The sequence below is a fragment of the Macaca thibetana genome, chromosome 2, assembly GCF_024542745.1.
Source record: "Macaca thibetana thibetana isolate TM-01 chromosome 2, ASM2454274v1, whole genome shotgun sequence".
Lineage (NCBI taxonomy): Eukaryota > Metazoa > Chordata > Mammalia > Primates > Cercopithecidae > Macaca > Macaca thibetana.
Genome location: NC_065579.1, coordinates 79730884 through 79742343, shown reverse-complemented (window position 1 = coordinate 79742343; position 11460 = coordinate 79730884).

The window sequence follows — 11460 nt, the reverse complement described above, 5'->3', positions numbered from 1 at the left end:
GTTTCTGGAATCTACCTGTTAATTTCCTCTTTTAAAAATATCAGAATACTTTTCAGGTCTTTTTTTTCTTTAGTCTTTTTTCATAATTGCACTCTAAATACTTCTAGAATGCTACTTAGTAACTTCAAACTCACTCATTGTTTAGGGCTAGAGATAAGGCATTTGAATGCAACCTATTTCTTGCTTAGCATTTTGTCTTCTATTTTGGTTTTCAATGCCCTTGGCCATCAGATTTCAGCTCAGCAAATCAAACACTGATTCTAGTTTTGTCTCAGTTCAATAAGCCTCTTAAGCATGTTCAATTTTTTTTTTTAAGTTAAATCGGAGTAGAAATTGTATAATTCCACTTTCCCCTCTTGTATCTTTCCCAAATGGCAAGTTTGTGTTTTCTTGTGTTCACACTGAGTGCCAAATATAAAAGCTCTTTTGATCTTTTTAAAAATTATTTCCGGCCGGGCGCGGTGGCTCAAGCCTGTAATCCCAGCACTTTGGGAGGCCGAGACGGGCGGATCACGAGGTCAGGAGATCGAGACCATCCTGGCTAATATGGTGAAACCCCGTCTCTACTAAAAATACAAAAAACTAGCCGGGCGAGGTGGTGGGCGCCTGTAGTCCCAGCTACTCGGGAGGCTGAGGCAGGAGAATGGCGTAAACCCGGGAGGCGGAGCTTGCAGTGAGCTGAGATCCGGCCACTGCACTCCAGCCTGGGCGACAAAGCGAGACTCCGTCTCAAAAAAAAAAAAAAAAAAAAAAAAAAAAAAAAAAAAAAAAATTATTTCCAGAACTTATGTATTTTATAATTTAGTGTATTACCAGTTTATGTAGTTCATGTCTCTATTGTGAATAGGATCTTTTTAATAGATTGCTTTTATAGGTTTTTCTTTACTTTTCAAATTTCTTATTAAATTTTGTTAAGATTTAAAAAACAAAAAGAAGTTCAATTCCTAAATCTTATTTTGGAGACCATCCTCTCAAGTACCCTTAATTTATAGGTGAGGAAAATGAGAACAAGCAAATGAATAATGGTAAATAAGATATTTGCCATACACTTAATATTACAAGAATTTCTTTAAGTGCACTAATTATATTATTGCACTTATTACTCATAAAAAAAATACTATGAGGCAGATATTATTTCATCTACATTTTACAGGTAAATATATACAGGTATATGAAATGAGACATAAAAAAACTCTAGCTCATAATTACCAAAGCTACTTTCACTTCAATGGTATAAAAGTGGCTGAAACAGAACTACCTATCAGGCTTGCTCGTTAAACTACAAACATTCCAAATGCAACAGGGAGGTTCACATGTAGTCATGACAGCTCATTTCAAATGTGTTCTCTTTTTTCCTCAGTAATTTGTGTGTGTGTGTGTTTTATAATCTCATATATTCATGGAGCTATGTCATTAACTAGAGCAGGGTTTCCTAACATGGACTCCATCAACATTTTATGCTGGATAATTGTTGTGGTGGGCAGTCTTGTGCATTATAAGATGTTTAGCAGTATCTCTGGCCTCTACCAACTAGATGCCAGTAACAATTTAGATCTATGCCTCATTTCATATTTGCCTTCTTCATGTTAAGATTTCATATTAATCTTATCATCCTTAATCTCAGCATTGTTATATAGAAATAAAAGAAAATTAATTTGATGCTAAATTCACTTTCTGGTTTTTACTAATAAATAGTGTGTATCTGTACCATTGTTTTCTTTTCTGTATTTTCACTTGATGCCCACCATAAAATTTATTATTGCCCTTTCCTTGTGGCATCCATTTCCTTCTTCAGATTTTAGAATCTTCTTGATTATGTTAGTGATTGTACTGAAAAATATGATCTCTGTAGACCCATGAGATGTATTTTTTCTCTGCAGGCATTAGCGGCTTTATTAACGTAATCATGGTCTAAAAAAACCCAAATCCTGTTCTTTGATGCCATTTAAGCAACCAGCTGTTCATTTCTTATATCCTCTTTTCTCTTCCAAAGGTATGACCTTCAAATGGGAAAAAAAAAGATGAAAACACCACCTGGACTCCACGCCCTTCAGTTTTATACCTAATACTTGAAAATCAAGTGACAGAGTCTAGGTTTTTCTAGCTCCAATATTATTCTCAGGTGTTTCAGCCCAACGGAGTAAAAGGTTAATGAATTTTTGTTTCCTATCCTGGGGGAATCTCTTTCACATCTCAGTCTTACTTTCCAAGAAGTTAGCTCATTGCCTGGTTAGCCATGAGACTGTTGTTCCTTGAAGGGTAATCACCAATCTGCATATTTTGTCTCTTCTTACAATTGTCCTTCAAATCTGACACAATTTTCAAATTATTTATTATGTAAAAATTGATTCAATAAATCCAGATTTACTTTTGGTAAACATGCCGTCTGTGTAATAAAGTTTCAGTGGTTAGAGAGAGAAACTCTCTTGCAGATTTAAAATTTTGCCAGTATTTTGACTATTTAGTCTCTTTCCACCTATTAAATAACTTTTTTTTTTTCTCAATGGCATTTCCTTGGATTATTTCCCATCCTCTCTAAATAAGCTGACCTTAGTGATTATTTAACAGCACCCCTGGCCTTTGTGGGTTGTTTCAAGTAGTGTTCTCAAATGACATCAACAACAGTTAGTACTGGAGTTTCTCAAACAGTAAGAGAAAGTTCACATATAGCCCATAGGTCCCTGGAAATAATTCCTTGCTATTCTTTATAGCTCCTCTAAGAAATGTTTCTTACTTTCACTTATTCTTTATTTTATCCATCCATTCCACAGATATTTTTGCAGTGCCTACTGTAGTTTCAGCACTATTCTAAACGCTGAGGTTTTGGTTGAGAACAACACCTGCAAGAACTTTATCTGCATGGTGCTTACGTTTAAGGGGAGGCACACAGAGAATAAAATCTAATTCAGTACATAAAATAATTTCATATATTGGTGAGAGCTAAGCAGAAAACAAAAGAGGATGATATGAGGTAGAACAATGATAGGGTTCCTGGCCACTTGAGAATGCTACCTGAAATATAGCACGCCAAGTCTGTCTTTCTGGCGGCTTCTGCAAAGGCACTAGCACATTAGCGAATAAAACACTGTGGCCTGGTTCTGTGACAGCCATATCTCCTTGAGTAGCAGCAAATAGCTCCAGAATCTTAAAATGGAGTCAAATCTGTTACACGTTTGTTTACCTTTACTGAGCAATATTTCAGATGTTGGAATAGACATGCAATTCATACATATTTTAAGATACAGTTAAATATCCCAGTCATTAAGAAAGCAGACTTCAGTACCAGAAAATAAAGTTTATTTACATAGAGGCAACCTACTAGTTGTGAGTTTTAGCAAGTTTCTTCATTCTTGTAACCTAAGTTTTTTCATCTATAAATTTAGAACAATCCCCTCTATCTTATAGATGTGAAGTAAGGATAAAATATAATACGTGAGGAGGGCTACTATCAAAAACACAAGAAACAACAAGTGTTGGAAAGGATATGGAGCAATTGGAAACCTTGCTCACTGTTGGTGGAAATGTAAAAGGATGAAGCTACTCTGGTGAACAGTATGGGGATTTCTCAAAAAATTAAAGGTTTTTGACCATATGATGCAAAAACTTTACTTCTGCATATATACCTCAAATAATTGAAAGCAGGGTCACAAAGAGATATTTGTACACCCATGTTCATAGCAGCGGTACCCACAATAGCTAAAATGTGGAAGCAATTCATGTGTCCATCAAGGGATCAATACATAAGCAAAATGGAATATTTTTTTCAGCCTTAAAAAGGAAGGAAATTCTGACATATGCTACAACACGGATGAATCTTGGACATTATGCTCAGTGAAATAATCCAGTCACAGAAAGATAAATATATTATGATTTCACTTATATGAGGCAGTTAAGAGAAATCAAAATCATAGATACAGAAAGTAGAATAGTACTCGTGAAGAGTAGAGGGAGAAGAGGAAGTAGAGAATGATTAATGGGTACAGAATTTTTGTTTTAGAAGATGAAAGAGTTATGAAGCTGGATGGTGGTGATGATTACACAACTGTATGATCATATTTAATACTACTAAACTGTATACTTAAAATGATACAGGAGTAAATTTCATGTGATGTATATTTTACTGTAGTAAAAACTAATGAATTATTTTAGAATTGTAATATGTAATATATTGCACATAACTGGGTACCTAGGATATGATACACAAAAGTATGGATTATCTCTTATCTTTATACATTTTCATTAATAGTCTACCTTTTACTGGAAAATTCTAGAAATAGTAACATTTACTTGTGGTTATAACAGCACCTTGATTTTCTAGTGAAGCCTCAGATTCATAAATTTTATTTCATTTTTGAACTAACAAAACTGGCATAGTGTTCCTAGGCTTTCTGTTTGAAAAATATGGGTAAATTATAGATATTCTAAATGTGTTGTGACCTGCATACAGATAAATAGACCTTGTCTTTCTTGCTGTTTTTGGCTGGGAGTACCACCTTGTGTACAGATGATTTAGAGGCCAGATGCAGAGCAATTTCAGATGTAGATGCCCCTTACTGTGAAGTAATTATTGCCCTAGAGGCTCTTATCCTGCCTGGTAATAATTCTATCATAAAGCAAACAAACTATTTACTGTGGAATATTTATCAACTTGAAGCAACAGAATCATTAAGCATGCAAATTAAATGACCATATTGGTAGATATGTAATGGTTTGCATCATAGCATTAATAGGAACAAATAAAGTCTAGAATTTTCTCCAACTTCATTCATTATAGATGGAAGCTTATTTGCCAATCTCTTTTCCTTGTTCTCATCACTAAAACTAGAGGAAAACGATTAAAAAGGGTTCTAAGATGTGAGCCTAGATAACTGCAAAGAATACATTAAAATCCTACAGAAGGAGTCTTAGAAATAAGATGCCAAGAAAAAGCGAAGCAGATAGAGTTTAAGGTAAAGAGAAATTGGTATTGAAAGGGGAAGCAGATTGGATTGAGGTAAGAGATGCATGGGCCATGTAACGTCTATTGAAGTTCTGACCCTGAAAATAGAAATGTAGGCTAAGATTTTGATTATTTGTCTTCCAAAGACCCACCACACAACAAGGAAATGTGTGCCAAATTTTGTAGCACCTTCAAATGCACCATCAATTTAATTAATATTTAAACAAAAAAAAGGGGAAATTATATTTTAGTTATATATTTTAAAGGATTGCCCTTTAACATTTGGATAAACGGAGAACTTTTTGGTAAACTGAGGGGGAAACTCAATTACATTTTAAATTTAAAAAGAAAGACCATATTTGTAAATTATCAAATCAAATTGAAGTTACAAGGGAACTTTAAATTGTAGGTTATACCAGGTAGCACAAAAACTTATTTTTAATACATTATATAATTATATGTTTTTTATTTTCTACTGCCTATGAGAAAATCAACAGCTGTTAGTTAAAGAATAATAGGTCTTATTCTGAAAGGTTCATTTCAAATGAAAATGAATTTATACTATAAATTTAAATTTCTATACTCCTCATTTTATAGAAATGCCTAAACTGTGTACTTTGTATATAAATGACAAAGCATTGTCTTTGTGAGTGATATATCAAAATTTCTAAGGTTAAAAAGTTTATATTTTAGATGAAAAATATTAGTGTCATTGTAAAATGAAAAACCAACATCAGCAAAGTTAAATTTCCTAATATCAGCAAGACAGCACAAGAAGGATATTTAAACATGAGTTAATAACTTGATTCTCTAGTGATCATTCATAATGAAGAAGTGAAAAGGGGGCGGGATCAGTGAGGGAATAATGAAGAAAATATGTCTAACCATTTTTATTTGTCAGCTACAACATTTCCTGCTGATCAAGCTGGCTGTTATGAATGGTCAGTGAGAAGAAAATAAAGATTGAAGGTAAGAAAAAAAATTTTAAAGTTTTGTCTCCTTTCTAATTAGAATGTACCATGGAAGTATAAGAATGGAGAAGAAATGAGACTGATCTTTTTTTTTTTTAGCTTCAAATGGTTTGTTTACTTCAAAAAAGAAAAATAAATAAATTATACCAGTCCTCCTCTAAAGCTTGATAGATACTAATCCACATGTTGTGTGCTGAGTTTATCTCAAAGACCAGCAATAAACTCTCTTGGATATGTCATTCTGTATGTCAAGATTACTTAAATCATTCTGATCTATTTTTATTGCTGTTTGTGTATAGAAACAAGCCTAAAACGAATGAAAGTTTGCCTCTAAGAAAAGTCAGAACTAGCACATGTATTTTTCTTGCTCAGTTGAAACCAGACTTACACATTTCCTTTTTTTTTTTGATATTTAATAAAAGTTATGACCTCTAACAATCCAACTTAAACTGAAAGCTGAGAATTTCTGAAGAGAAGAAACTATTCAGATCTTCCGATTAAAAGAAAATGTTGTAGCCCTTTTTAAATGTCCGTGTTACAATACACCAGGAAAATTGTGTCTTGCCATGCTTTAAATATGTCAATTCCTGAAATTGACTATATATTTTAATATCTACTATTAATAATTGTGACTGATCAGAGATTTTTTCCCTACTTGCAAATTCACAGTTTAATGAATACTGGCAAAAGACATGAGACTCCTGGGTCAGAGACAAAAGATGACATTTTTCACAGCAGTAACAGAAGCGAAATTATTATTGTGAGGTTCCTAGCTTAGTATTAATAACATATAAGGGCCAAATGATGCCAGTATATCAGGCAGGAGAAGTAGTTTAGATCTTTGTGAAGTCTTTAGAGAAGCTGAAAAAATTTCACAAAGAGGATATTGAATATATATTTGAGTAGCATTTCTTAAATTTTGGCACCGGACCAGCAGCATCAATGTCTTCTGGAAACTTGTCAGAAATGCACATTCTCTAGCCTCACCCAAGACTTACAGAATCAGAAACTCTGGAGCTGGGACTCTGTGTATTAGAATCACTGTTATTGAGTATCCTATTTGGATGGCATAAAAAAACCTTAACTACTGAATTTGATTATTGGCATTCTCTGTAGTGGGACTTCAGCCAATGTTCAGCTTTTAGTCACGATATAATCATGTTGTTAATATTAGTGCCAATGCCTTTTCCTTTTCCCTGGATTTTTAAAATATAAAATCCAAATATCGTATATGAAGATAGTCACCTGGGATTCATAGAAACATTTCTTGTTTTTTATATCAAACACAAGAAGTCTTTAAATTTGCAGTATATTCAAATATCTCTTTAGAATCTTTAACCATAAAATCAAGATGCATCATTCTAAAGAGAGTAGTAGAGAAGAACTCTGTTGAATATTCACAAGCTTATTTTTCTTGTTGATACTAGAAGATGCAATAAAAAAGCAAGAAATAATGTGAAAATTAGATAAATTAAATGGTGATTCACATTCCAAAAATTAAAATTGAATTTTGAATTCAACTGAATTTTCCTGAAGCTTATTTTCCCAAAGCTATATAGAGATGATTACAGTGTACTACATATGCCAAAGCTACATCCACATTTTCTTGAGACATACTTCTTTAACTAGACTTAGTTTCTGGTATCGTGAGCTTGTTAGGCTCTGGCCTGTGCCTTAATCCATTTAGAATGCTGTAACAAAATACCATAAATTGAGTAGCTTATAAACAGCAAAAAATATTTTTCTCACAGTTCTGGAGGCTAGGAAGTCTAAGATCAAAGCATGGGCAGTCAACTTGATCATGGTGAATTAGATTTATGATGTACTGCTGGATTTTGTCTGCCAGTATTTCATTGAGGATTTTTGCATCTGTGTTCATCAGGGATATTGGCCCGACTTTTTGTTCTTGTTGTAACTCCCCCGGGTTTTGGTATCAGGATAATGCTGGCCTCAGAAAATGAGTTAGGGAGGAGTCCCTCCTTTTGAAATGTCTGAAATACTTTCAGTAGAAATGGTACAAGCTCCTCTTTGTACCTCTGGTAGAATGCAGCTATAAATCCATCTGGTCTTGGGTTTTGTTTTGTTTCTTTTCCTTGGTTGGTAGGCTATTTATCACTGTCTCAATTTCAAAACTCATTATTGATCTATTCAGGGATTCAATTTCTTCCTGTTCAGTCTTGGGAGGATGTATGTGTCCACGAATTTTTCTAATTCTACTAGATTTTCTAGTTTATGTGCATAGAGGTGTTTACAGGGGTTTGTTTGCTCTTGATTCTCTACATTTTTTTTCCTATTATATGATAAATTTTAGAGTAACTTCCATGAGGCGATGAGAAGAATTTATATTCTGTTGTTTTTGTGTGGAGAGTTCTGTAGATATCTATCAGGTCCGCTTGATCCTGAGCTGAATTCAGGTCCTGAATATCTTTCTTAATTGGATAGTTATTTGTATTTTTTGCGGGGTCAGTAGTGATATCCCCCTCATCATTTTTGATTGTGTCTATTTGAGTCTTCTGTCTTTTGTTCTTTATTAATCTAGCTAGTGGTATATCTATTTTATTTTATTTTTTAATAGATATTGGATTCATTGATTTTCCGAAGGGTTTTTTGTGTCTCTATCTCCTTCCATTCAGCTCTGACCTTAGTTATTTCTTGTCTTCTGCTAGCTTTGGGGTTTGTTTGCTCTTGGTTCTCTAGAATTTTTTTTTTTTTTTTTTAGTTGGGATGTTAAGTTGTTTACTTGAGATCTTTCTAGATTTTTGATGCAGGCATTTAGTGCTATAAATTTCCCTCTTCACTGCTTTAGCTGCATCCCAGGGATTCTGGTACATTGTCTCTCTGTTCTCATTAGTTTCAAAGAACCTCTTGATTTCTGCCTTAATTGTATTATTTACCCAGTAGTCATTCCGGAGCAGGCTGTTCAATTTCCAGGTAGTTGTGTGATTTTGAGTGAATTTCTTAATCTTGAGCTCTAATTTGATTGCACTGTGATCTGAAATACTATCATATAAATTTTTTTGCATTTGTGGAGGAGTGTTTTATTTCCTATTATATGATAAGTTTTAGAGTAACTTCCATGAGGCGATGAGAAGAATTTATATTTTGTTGTTTTTGTGTGGAGAGTTCTGTAGATATCTATCAGGTCTGCTTGATCCAGAACTGAATTCAGGTCCTGAACATCTTTGTTAATTTTCTGTCTCAATGAGCTGTCTAATATTGTCAGTGGGGTGTTAAAGTCTCCCACTATTATTGTGTGGGAGTCTAAGTCTCTTTATAGTTCTCCAGGAAATTGCTTTGGGTGATCCTACAATGGGTACATATGTATTTAGGATAGTTAGCATTTCTTATTGAATTGAACCCTTTACCATTTTGTCATGTATTTCTTTGACTTTTTTATCTTTGTTGGTTTAAATTCATTTTGTCCAAAACTAGAATTCTGACACTTACTTTTTTGCTGTTTTTTGTTTGCTTGGTAAATTTTCCTTAATCCCTTTATTTTGAGCCTATATGTGTCTTTGCACATGAGACAGATCTCTTCAAGACTGCATGTATATGGGTCTTGACTCTATCCAGCTTGCAATTCTGTGTCTTTTAATTGGGGATTTTGGCCCACTTACATTTAAGGTTAATATTGCTATGTGTGAATTTGATCCTGTCATCATGATGCTAGCTGGTTATTTTGCAGACTTGTTTATGTGGTTGTTTCAGAATGTCACTGGTCTATGTACTTCAGTGTGTTTTTGTAGTGGCTGATAACAGTTTTTCCTTTCCATATTTAGTGCTCCCTTCAGGAGCTCTTGTAAAGCAGACCTGGTGGCGACGAATTCCCTCAGCATTTGCTTGTCTGGAAAGGATCTTATTTCTCCTTCACTTACAAAGCTTAGTTTGGCCAGAAATGAAATTCTAGGTTGGACATTCTTTTCTTTAATAGTGTTGAAAATAGGCCTCCGATCTTTCCTGTTTTGTATGATTTCTTCTGAGAGGTCCACTGTTAATCTGATGAGATTCTCTTTGTAGGTTACCTGGCCTCTCTCTCTGACTGCCCTTAACATTTTTTCTTTCATTTTGACTTTGGAGAATCTGATGATTATGTGCCCTGTGGTTGATCTTCTTGTGGAGTATCTTACAGGGGTTCTCTGGATTTCTTGAATTTGAATGTTGGTCTGTTTTGCTAGGTTAGGGAAGTTCTCCTGAATGATACCTTGATGTGTGTTTTCCAAGTTGGTCCCATTCTCCCTGTCTCTTTCAGGTACCCCAAAAAGTTATAGGTTCAGGCTTTTTACATAATCCCATATTTCTCAGAGGTTTTCTTCATTGCTTTTCATTCTTTTTTTCTCTGTTCTTGTGTACCTGTCTTATTTCAGAAAGATAGTATCCAAGCTCTGAGGTTCTTTCTTCCACTTGGACTATTCTGCTCTTGATATTTGTGATTACATTGTGAAGTTCTCATGTTGTGTTTTTTAGCTCCATCAGGTTAGTTATATTCCTGTCTAAACTGGCTATTCTGGTTATTAAAACCACATGATTATGTCAATAGATGCAGAAAAGGTCTTCTATAAAATTTGACATCCCTTCATGTTAAAAACTCTCAATTAAGTAGATATTGAAGGAACATATGTCAAAATAATAAGAGTCATATATGAGAAACCCACAACCAATATCATACTGACTGGGCAAAATCTGGAAGTATTCCCCTTGAAAATGAGCACAAGACAAGGATAGCCTTTCACACTACTCCTATTCAACATAGTATTGGATGTTCTGTCCAGGGCAATCAGGCAAGTGAAAGAAATAAAGCATATTCAAATAGGAAGAGAGGAAGTCAAATTGTCTTTGTTTGCAGGTGACGTGATCGTATATTAAGAAAACCCCATTGTCTCAGCCCAGAAACTTCTTAAGCTAATAAGCAACTTCAGCAAAATCTCAGACTACAAAATCAACATGCAAAAAATTGATAGCATTCCCATAAACCAACAAAATTCTTATACACCAAAAATCGCTAGCATTCCTATACGTCAAGCAGAGAGCCAAATCCTGAATTAACTCCCATTCACAATTGCTACATGGAGAATAAAATACTTAAGAATACAGCTAACAAGGGAAGTTAAGAATGTCGTCAAAGAAAACTACAAACCACCGCTCAAGGAAGTCAGAGAGGACACAAACAAATGGTAAACCATTCCATGCTGATGGAGAGGAAGAATCAGTATTGTAACAAGGGCCATAATGCACAAGGTTATTTCCGGATTCAATGCTATTCCCATCAAACTACCGTTGTTGTTCTTCACACAATTAGAAAAAAAGAACTATTTAAAAATTCATATGGAATCAAAAAAAGAACCTGAATAACCAAGACAATCTTTAGCAAAAAGAACAAAGCTGGAGGCATCATGCTACCTGATTTCAAACTACCCTACAAGGCTACAGTAACCAAAACAGCATGGTACTGCTACAAAAACAGACACATAGGCCAATGGAACAGAATAGAGAACTCAGAAATAAGACCACACATCCACTGTGGTCTTATTATGGTCTTATGATTATTATTAT